This window comes from Rhincodon typus, chromosome 19 (genome assembly GCF_021869965.1).
Source record: "Rhincodon typus isolate 14 chromosome 19, sRhiTyp1.1, whole genome shotgun sequence".
NCBI classification, from domain to species: domain Eukaryota; kingdom Metazoa; phylum Chordata; class Chondrichthyes; order Orectolobiformes; family Rhincodontidae; genus Rhincodon; species Rhincodon typus.
In genome coordinates, this window is record NC_063350.1 from 39,654,629 (window position 1) to 39,666,086 (window position 11,458).

An 11,458-nucleotide genomic window follows, 5' to 3' on the forward strand; every position below is an offset into this window, starting at 1 on the left:
GGATAAATGTCCATTGGTAGGTAAATACCAACAGTAGTGGAGTGACACCCTTAAGGAGACATTAAAGACCTTAAATGGCAGCAGGACCAGAAGGCCGTAGACAGTAAGCGTCAGGAAGCCCCTAAACATGACTATTCTGCTTGAATAAATGACCCCTCCATCAAACTCGCAACAAGGAAGGGCACGGAATTCCATTCAAAGTCTTTTCTTGAGTTATCACGAAAATTAAAGTTCTAACTTGGTTGAACATGAGTGTTTAGACTCTCTGTAAACCTAATTCTAGTCACAAAAGCTGTTATTCATTACTAATACAAACACATCTGTTATTAGATAATATATACAAACTATAATACTCCCCATCAGCTTTTTTAAAATTACTCACTGTTTGACCATTGCTGACATGTAATTTAAAACCTTTAAAAACCCCTTAAATTTCACTGTACAATGAAGCTCAGAATGTGTTCCAAGGTAACAGCATACCTCACCGTTCATTCATTATTTTAACTTAACTCTTTGATTTGTGATGTTATTTTAACCTGTTGCAGCTTAAGGGCCTTGCAACACATTGAAGACAACTTGCTATACTGTGTGTAACCTCTAAGGGCAGGTTTTTCTCCCCAGATGGTGCTGTTTCCCAAACCACCTCCTGAAGAAATGACAGGGGACATATCCCTGTCAATCACAGCAGCCCCAAAATGAGTGTTAATTGGCTGAGAACAGGATGGTTGCCCAGCACTCAGGCTGAGATCCCGCCCAATCTGATTGACTTCGTAGCTCTGTAATCCCAACAGTGCCTCTGAAAGCAGTGGCCAGAACTACAAGCTGTGCCTGGATTCTAAATGCAGGGGGCATCTCAGAGCGGGGAGGGAATGTGAACCCTAGGCTGGGGCCTTGGCTGAAAGGTGAGGGATGTGGGGGTTGTGGGGAGGGGAGAGTTTACCCACTGTAGGAAGGGCTAACTTAAACCTTGAATGAGATACGACTGTTTCAGTCTGACACTCGAGCAGTGTAACCTGAAGGCCTTCCCCTCTGCCCCTGAACCCCTGCAGACAGCTTCAAAATTGAGGATGAGCAGGAAGTGGCCCTTAAGTGGTCAATAAATGCCCACATTTGGGATCAGTACAGGGAGATGTCCCTAGACCTTACCCCACGTAAACCTGATGTCAAGTTGTGGTGTGAATGAAAGGAAGGCCATCCAGGCAATTTCATGGGCCCCACCTCTTGCAAACTTGCCAGTATTGGGCTGTAGATTCTACTCCTGATTCTTGTACAAAAACAATTAGAACTAAATGACTAATATGTTTAGTGAAACTATACACTTCTATCAATGCACTGACCTAAAACATAGAAAATGATGGGTATTCTAAATCACATATAGCTTTAACGATTCCGAAATCTTTTGAAAGTACACTGATTAATTTACCAGAAATATGATCAGAAATATATTCTTGGGCATGGCTGGAATGCTGATAGATACAAAAGGGACAATCAGAGCTGTCCATAGTATGTAATTTCACCAAGTATTAAAGCATGTTGCCAAGCTTCCTCGAATGAAGGACTACATTGGTATCACTTTGTCTTCCCTGCAGGAGAGATAACAACAGGATCTGTTTGCACAGCAACATCTGCTGTCTTTCTTCCTCCCTGTCAGATATAAAAATAAATTGTAGACAATTACAGCGATAATATTAATCAACATACAATTTTATCACTTCTAACTTAATATTTTATACTTCCTTTGTTTTTTTTTCTCTTCTTTGTTGAAAGAAATTTCCTTTGCTGAGGTGCAGTTGCAAAAAGGCCAGTGCAGTAAATGGACAATATATGCTGGTGGGCTGCTTAACTGTGGAGTACATCACAGCTGAGGTTAAACATGCCCTGCCATGCCATTCACACAAGAACACTTCCAATACTGTTTGGCGATTGTGAATGGGAACCTTGATTGTGATATTTTTCCTTCCCAAACCTATGATGTTTTATTCCATTATAGTGCCTGTATTACAGCCGTATACTCAGATCAGCTAACAGTGTAAACTTTCTTTTAACTTTCTTTTTCCTTTCTCTGTTGTAGCAATAACAGTGATATATTTGATTGAATAGAACCACTGATTAAACAGCATTCAACCAAGGTTAATGGACTGTGGAAAAATGCAGAGCAGTTGGTTCTTTTCAAAGGAAAACAAGGCTGTTCCAGAAGAAAACTAATGATGAATTTTTTTTGTTGTCTGCCAAATTGTGGTACCTCAACACAAGTGGACATTATTTTTAATTTGAGCCATTCCGTTGAGTCATAGCAGACTATTCAACCATGAAGGTCATTACAATCCTGTCAACTTGACATGTCTCACATTGGTTGTTTAAGCAAGTGGCTGTGAAATAACGATTTGCAACAAAAATCCTTTCTGATATTCCCAGCCGTAACACAAGGTAGTGAGATCAATTGCTACTGTAAACAGAAAAATATAGCTTGCTCTACATCTTCATACGACTTCAATTATATTCAGCTTCCTGAAAAGGCTTTGAGTATTAAGCAAATTGTGTAGAATTTATACTTAGCACACCCTTTTGGAGTTAATTTTTAAATAATTATTGTTCATCTTTAAACTTCTGTAATGCTATTTAACAGAGATTAAGAAACCTCCAGAGCTTGGGGATTAAACTTTTACGATAGTGTTGGTGAAGGACAAAAAGAATTACTAAAAATATGCAACAAAATAAAAGAGCAAGGCTATGTTGATTGATGATAATATCAGTAATTTACTACTTCTGTTCAGGCATCTTAATTGTTACTTCTCTTGATGTGTTCATGACCAGATTTTGTGAATGAGGACCTCAGGGTTGATACGAAATTGTGATTATGCTGTTATATTTCTGGTTCATTTTAAAACATTGCAATCATGGATAACTTGCATATGAAGGTTAAAAAGTGGGTGCAAGCATGTAATTTTATTATACTTGTGTGTCTACTTTTTGAAACTAAAAAAAAACTTTCAAAACATCTGTCATGACTAATAACTCATCTATAAGATAAAACTGTGCATTAAACTTCAGATTTTCGGACTATTAATCAAATCATGACACAAAAATATTCTTCATGACTATGAAAACTGAAGCAAATTATAATCGCTGAAAAAGATCCTCTCCTTCACTGGATAATCTTTCAATTCTCCTCTCATTAACCCCCCACCTTCTGTTGGATCTGGTGTATTTTTCCAGACATTAGAAACATTATTCACTAGGGATTATTCCATAGAGCAGAAGGAAAAGCTAAACACATGACTAGCTGTGCTCACTGATCCAAGCTGGGGGTTAATCAGCATTCGTGCGGAGGTAGAATTATCTAAATATTGCACTGTATTAGTACTATGATAGAATAAATACTGTGGAATTATTATCTGCAATCTTATTAGTGCTTCTGTGGATTATGCAGCTCGTCATTTTGGCTTGATACAGAGATACAATGCACATCACTGAACTTGGGAGTAGCTATAAACTCAGTTATAATCTGATTAGTTAGAAAATAATGTGGACCACTCATTAGAAGTGGTCTGTTTACAAAGACTTTAAGTGTAACCATGTCGGTCACAGTAGCATTGCAATTCATTGTTAAATACTACCGAAAAAGTCATCTGACTACATGTTATATTTAATCTGTCATGCAATATTTTATATGGTAAGTTCTTAGTAACAGCTGGAACTTTCCAGGAAGGCATATTACCTCAGGGAGAGTGGGTGTAGCAAACACAAAGGAAAATTAAATTGTGAGTTAAACCATAGTACTCCAATGTGCTGACATGAAGTTGTAATACGTAGGTTTGAACACAAGTCATGCACTGATATTTCAGTCTACAATAAGTAGTACAGCTGGGAAAACTTAGACAAACATAAGAAAAATAGCTAAAAGCATGAACCACAAAGAAAATGTGCCTATTTTTCCAACTACAGCAGCAAAGTAAATATGGTGTTTCAATGTCAGTGTCCTTATTAATGATTGCTAGTTGAGTTTACCACTTATACATTAATAAAAATTTATTTCTATTCAGACCCTCATGGAGAAGGTTACATTTGCCATGAAAATTTATGGACTCTAGAATTCTTTCATAAAGTCAGTTAAGGGTAAACTATATAAAGACGAAAAAGGCAAGTGGGAAAAATTAAAACAGCAGAGATTAGGGAGCAAAGCAATCATTATGGTTTGACAAAACCCCCAAACTCTATAAAAATGTCAACTCATATAAATTTGTATTTAATTTAGTTTTGAGATGCTTAAATGAAAAAGGCTGTGGAATCTTATTTGATCTGAGATTCCTTAACATACCAGTTGTTTTAGGAACACACCAAATGATTGCTTCTTTTCAAGTCTCTTCCCAGGGGTTTCTTTGACTTTGATATTATTGCCATTGGGTATTGACACTGAAGCAGCATTCAGTTGTTGAGCAGGAGGAAGGTCTTCCACAGACTTTGCTCTCTGAGGTTCTGCTTGATTGCCTTCTGTTGCCGACGTTTTCTGTTTTGAACTGTCTTTGCCTTTCTTTGCCGGTGGTACTGTATTTTCTCTGGTCTCAACTCCTTTCTTCGTCAAATCATCTGCCAAGCCTGAGTCCTGCAAAACAGAAAGTAATGTCACCAGAATCTAACATAGTAACATAATGACTTCTCATTGAATTTTGCACTTCCAGTAAACTGAGACAGAAAGCAGGTCATTGAGCTGCTGATGCAATATCAACAATAGCAAAGAGATAATTGTGTGGCTGGAGACAAAGGGTGGAAAGAAAGGTTTCAGACTTCTGGAAGGAGAAAGGTATTGGAAGTTAGGGAGAACACTATCAGGGGGTTAGCACTGTCTGTGACACAAGGCTAAGCAGTTTTCAGAGGTTGATAGCTGCATTTAAAACAATGCAAGTCAATGAAGTTGACTCAAACTATAGGGGACGTGATAAGCTTGTGACGAGAAAAATATCATTGCTGGCATTGGAATTGCATCTATCAATTAACCTCCTGCCTACTTCCTTGTCAAAAAAGGTGCAAAAGGCTTCAGTGTAAAGTGGTAAATGGTCAGCTTAGATCCCAGTCAGCATCAACACGCACTCTCTAGCACTGATCTGAAGACCTGGACTATTTACATGCTGGAAATGAAGCTGCCTGGTTTGGAAGCTTGTTTTTAAATTAAGTCACCTCTTCTTCAAAATAATTATCTGGTTGCACAATTCTATTCAAGGCATTCCATCATAAGATAGCATAATTTAGGTACCAAGCAGAAAAAGGCATGGGGCTTGATTTTAACATTGTTCCTTTGCTCCTTCAGAATCAGAATATCTGAGCTCACTTCCCAATCCCTGAACTCACTTCCCAATCCCTGAACTCACTTCACAGCACTGTGGATATACTTGCACCAGATGCAGTGTTCAACATGACAGCTCAGCACACCACCATCTGTAGTACACCTAAGAATGGACAATAAACTTTGGTCTAGCCAATGGCTCCCACTCCCGTGAATAAATTTTAAAAAACACTGTGCAAGTACGAATTTTTAAAATGCTAAATCTTGTTTGAAGTTAAGTCTGTCAGCTAGAGTTGAAGTAATATTCCAGGACAATGCTTTGTAATTGATTTTTTTAGTACTTATAGAGATATACCCTTTATATAGGGTGGTATTTAATGCCAAGTCATTTGGGGGATGGGTGGCGGTTGGTGAGAGTGCCATCGTAATATGGGATGGGATAGATTAGTGTTGAGAACACAGCACTTTCCCAAATGGAGGCCGATTGAGGGTATTTGGGAGGGGATGTCCATATCAGTGGAAAGACTGCACAAGTATCCCCTGGTGGGTCTGCTGGCAGAACTGAGGGTGGTGCCACTTTTGCATGGCAACCTTCTGGTGCTAATTGTCCCTCCTATTGGAAAACTACCTGCCACTGAATTTGACCCCATTCCTTTCTGTCACTGGATCTTGTCTAGTTGTTCCTGATGAACCCAACCTACTTGTCTATCTTCCAGCATTCCTGAGTTGCTCTTCATCCTTGGGTCGCCTGAAGTACCTGCAGTGGCCACTACTTTCAGGTGTGCTGTGTTGAAGAATGTTGGTTTCTGATTGGCCAGCAGCTCTCGGAGGCAGGGTATCAGCCTTTAGGGACCTGGAAACCCTGGAGCTGACAAAGAGGGTGGCCATGGGTACCCACATGGGCCCAAGCTATGCCTGCCTCTTTGTAGGTTACGTGGAACAATCCATCTTCCATAGCTACACTGGCCCTAAACCCCACCTCTTCCTCCGCTACATTGATGACTGTATCGGCGCCACCTCGTGCTCCCACGAGGAGCTCGGACAGTTCATCCACTTCACCAACACCTTCCAGCCCAACCTTAAGTTCACCTGGACCATCTCTGATACCTCTCTCTCCTTCCTGGACCTCGCTGTTTCCATCTCTGGCAACCACCTGGAAACCAATATCCATTTCAAGCCCACCAACTCCCACAGCTACCTAGAATACACCTCTTCCCACCCACTTCCTGCAAAAATGCCATCCCCTATTCCCAATTCCTTTGCCTCCGCCGCATCTGCTCCCAGGATGAGGCATTCCACTCCCAAACATCTCAGATGTCCTCGTTTTTAAAGGACTGCAACTTCCCCCCCTCAATGGTCGAGAACGCCCTCGACAGTGTCTCGTGCATTTCCCGCAACTCATCCCTCACACCCCTCCCCACAATAACAGCCAAAACAGAATCCCCCTCATCCTCACGTACCACCCCACCAACCTCCGGATCCAACGCATCATCCTCCGACACTTCCGCCATCTGCAATCTGATCCCACCACTAAAGACATTTTTCCCTTCCCACCCTTATCTGCTTTCCAGAGGGACCACTCTCTCTGTGACTCCCTTGTCCGCTCCACACTCCCCTCCAGCCCCACCTCACCCGGCACTTTTCAATGCAACCGCAGGAAGTGCTACACCTGCCCCCATACCTCCTCCCTCATCCCCATCCCAGGCCCCAAGAAGACCTTCCACATCAAGCAGATGTTCACCTGCACATCTGCTAACGTGGTATACTGTATCCGCTGTTCCAGACGTGGCCTCCTCTACATCGGGGAAACCAAGCGGAGGCTTGGGGATCGCTTTGCAGAACACCTACGCTCGGTTCGCACTAAACAACTGCACCTCCCAATCGCGAACCATTTCAACTGCCCCTCCCATTCCGCAGATGACATGTCCATTCTGGGCCTCCTGCAGTGCCACAACGATGCCACCCGAAGGTTGCAGGAACAGCACCTCATATTTTGCTTGGGAACCCTGCAGCCCAATGGTATCAATGTGGATTTCACAAGCTTCAAAATCTCCCCTCCCCCTACCGCATCCCAAAACCAGTCCACCTCATCCCCGCCTCCCTAACCTGTCCTTCCTCCCACCTATCCCCTCCTCCCACCTCAAGCCCCATCCCCATCTCCTACCGACTAGCCTCATCCCGCCCCCTTGACCTGTCCGTCCTCCCTGGACTGACCTATCCCCTCCCTAACTCCCCACCTACACTCACCCTTACTGGCTCCATCCCCGCCTCTTTGACCTGTCTGTCTCTTCTCCACCTATCTTCTCCTCTATCCATCTTCTATCTGCCTCCCCCTCTCTCCCTATTTATTTCAGAATCCTTTTTCCCTCCCCCATTTCTGAAGAAGGGTCTAGGCCCGAAACGTCAGCCTTCCTGCTCCTCTGATGCTGCCTGGCCTGCTGTGTTCATCCAGCTCTACACCTTGTTATCTCAGATAGGTGCCTGATTGGCTTTTACTCATGTTGTGAGTTAGGACACCCAGGAATGGCTGCAGTGGGGTTGCATCATCTTCTCCAGCTCTGGGCACTAAATCTAACTTTTATTTTTTCTTTTCGTTTTGCTGCCCATTTAGTTGCAATTGGCAGTACGGAACATCTTTTATGTCTGACAGAATAAAAAAGACACAGTCTGTTCTTTCCTGTTCAGAAAACTTTGCATTTCTAGTATCATTCTTGTAAAGCTATCTTTCTCCATCTCCAGTGTCCCTACATTCTGTTCACAATATAACACTGGAATTTTACTCAATACTTTATAAGACCATTAGATATATCAGCAGAAAATAGCCATTTGGCCTGTCTAGTCTGCTCCACCTTTCAATTTGATCATGGCTGCTGTGATAATCCTCAAGTGCACGTTCCTGCCTTTCCACATAACTGTCGATTCCCTTACTGATTAAAAATTTGTCTATTTCAGCCTTGAATATAATTCAATGTGATCTAACCATGATTTGAGGAAATTATATTGTAACCTCTCTGTTTTAGCAAAGATCTGTAGCTCAGGTTGTTGGTGAGGTTGTTGACTTGCTCGACGAGCTGGTTTGTTCTCGTTCAGACGTTTCGTCACTATGCTCGGTCGCATCATCAGTGAGGCCTCCGACGAAGCAATGTTGTTCTACTCTGCTTGGAATTTATATTGTCCGGTCTGTTATGGTGAGTAGTGTCATTTCTGGTTTTGTTCTGTATGGGTTTGCATACGGCGTCCAATTCTATATGTTTGTTGATTGCATTACAGGTTGAGAACCATGCCTCTAGCAATATAGCCTCTAGAACCATAGTAGCCCAAGCCAAACATAGACATGCACGGGAATTCCTAGAAGCATGGGTCTCAACCCATAATATAATTAACAAACATATAGAATTGGACGCCGTATACAAACCCATACAGAACAGAACCGGAAATGACACTACTCACCATAACAGACCGGACAATATAAATTCCAAGCAGAGTAGAACAACATCGCTTCATCAGAGGTCTCACTAATGATATTATCTAGCATGGTGACGAAATGTCTGAATGAAAACACGCCAGCTCGGCGAGCATGTCAGCAACATGTAACCTCTCTGCGTTTCAATTCTATCCCTCTAGAAATAACCCTGGTTTGCCTTTTCTATAGCCTTATTAACCCTGCAATCTTAGCTACCTTGCCTCTACCACAAGACAATCCAAAACATCATTTTTATTTTCACCTAAATAAAGTAGTATAATCTGGGGCTGCAATGCTTATAGGTTAGGAGAGTCATCATTCATAATTACACTGTCTGTTGCTTCTTCAGCCATAGAATTAGCTACAGAGATTCTTTATGTTGACATCAATGATGTAAAGAGTAGATTCAAGCCAACAAATCTTTTGCCTGTAAAATCACTGGAATGAAAAGTGACCTCACAGCAGAAAACAAAGCCATAACTGTTAGATTTAAATAATACAGCAGTTATCCTGCACAATATGTCTCATGATTACTGAAAAAAAAACAAAAATAAGTCTTATAAATAATCATTAAGGAATACTCACCAGGTAAATGTCCTCCTCATATATTCATGAAACAACATGCCCACTATTTATTTAACTTAAATGCAAATTGATCACATTTTGGCTGCCAGTGGATTACTATATCACAGCACTGTGAGCTTATGGTTCGTAAAACACAGATTTCTCCATTGAAAGCAATGGGTGAAAGGGGTTACCAGAGCCAAGTGTAAGTGAATAAAAACAGGTGATGTTCCTAACCGTGTAGCCAAGCACTACAGTGTGCCTTTTTGTGAAGAAACAAGTGCAGAAATATTGAGGGAAAGGAACTGCTGTGGGTATAATTTTTTTAATGTATGCTTGAAGGAAAGAGTACAGTAACCCTTAGCTTGGATTATTCTTTAGCACAATTTTTTTTTAATGTTAACTACAACAGCAACTGGAAACATTGCCAGCTTACAACTTTGCAGTTTATACAATGAACCTTATTTTAAATCTGTGCAAGTGAATGGGCTTTGAATGAATTAAAACCTCATTCAAAGAATCCTTATGAATTTGGGAATGCATTTCTCAGGATTTCAATTTTTCTTCAGTAATTCTATATGAAGTTTGAGGTTGAAAATATTTGAGAGATGCGCCCTCTCCCCTCTTTCCTGAGAGTGTTGTTGCTGGTGTTTGTTTCATTTGTATTCGTGGTCCTGCAGTGCATGTCTGAATAACCATTTCTCACAGGAGGACCTAACTTTGAGTACCATGTTGAGTGTGATCCTGCACAGCTTAAGCTGGAAAATGCCCATGTGCATCTCTCCATTGATAGGACAGCAAAGTATTCAAATTTCTTCAAGTCAAACCAACTGGGTCAACTGAGGCTCTGTTGCAGCCTGAATGATGTTGGTTAAGTTTTTTAAACATTCACTTATAAGATTTGGGTTTCGCTGTTTGGGTCAGCAGTTATTGTTTCTCACTGGTTCCCCCAGAGGTGGTGGTGAGCTGTCTCCTTGAACCAATGCAGTCGCTTTGCTGTGGGTAAACCCACAATGCCATTAGGGAGGGAATTACAGGATTTTCACCCAACAATACTGAAGGAACTGCGATACATTTCCAAATCAGGATGGTGAGTGGCTTGAAGGAGAATATGCAAGTGTTTCCATGTATCTGCTGTCCTTGTCTTTCTAAATGAAAGTGGTTACAGGTTGATTGATATGTTCAGGCATGTTAATTGATATGTTCAGGCATGTTATGACTCACTTCTGGAGGAGAAGGAACATGAGTCTAGGCCTCCTCGCTCAGGGGCTGCCACTGTGCCACAAGAGCTTTCTTGAATTCTAGTCTTTACGGTTAAATTAACTAATGGTTTTATTAAGCATCAACCAACTGATTCTAAGTCATCTTTAAAAATGACAGAGTATCTAGAAGGGACCACAGTGAGCTCATTTAATATAACTTGAAGACAAAAAAAGAATAAAAGCAACAAATTACAAATATTTTGGAAAATTTTGATAAGAATGAGGTGGAAAGTCTAGAAGCTTAGGTGTAATTTCATTTCTGTGCCTAAGTGTGAAGATTGAAAAGTGGGAGGGAGGGATTTCCACTCGGCTAGAATCTGTGTATTCCCATGCGATTATGTTCTTTCACACTCTTTATACACTCAAGTGCAGGTAAAACACAAATTGTTAGTGATGGGTAGGCAGGAAGTTCTGAAGCACATTTGAACCTTCTGGACTTCAATATTATATTTACAGTCATAGCATCATAGAGGATTTACAGCTCAGAAAGAGTCCCTTTGGCCCATTGTGTCTGAGCTGGTCACTATCTATTCTAATTGTATTCTCCAGCACTTGGTCTGTGACGTTTATTCTAATGCATTTCAAGTGCTCAACTAAAGTTTTTTGATGTCTTGAGGGTTCCTGGCTGTACCTTCCTTCCACACAGTGAATGCCAGATATCCACCACCTTCTAGATAAAACCATTTTGCCTCAACTTCCCTCTAAACCTCCTGCTCCTCACCTTAAATTTATACCTGCTGGTTATTGAGCCCTCTACTAAGGGGAAGTATTTCTCCCATCTACCCTGTCTGTGACCCTTAGAACTCTATACCTCAATCAGATCCTCCCTCAGCCTTCTCTAAGGAAAACAACTCCAGCCAACTGGTGTCTCTTCATCAGATAACAAGG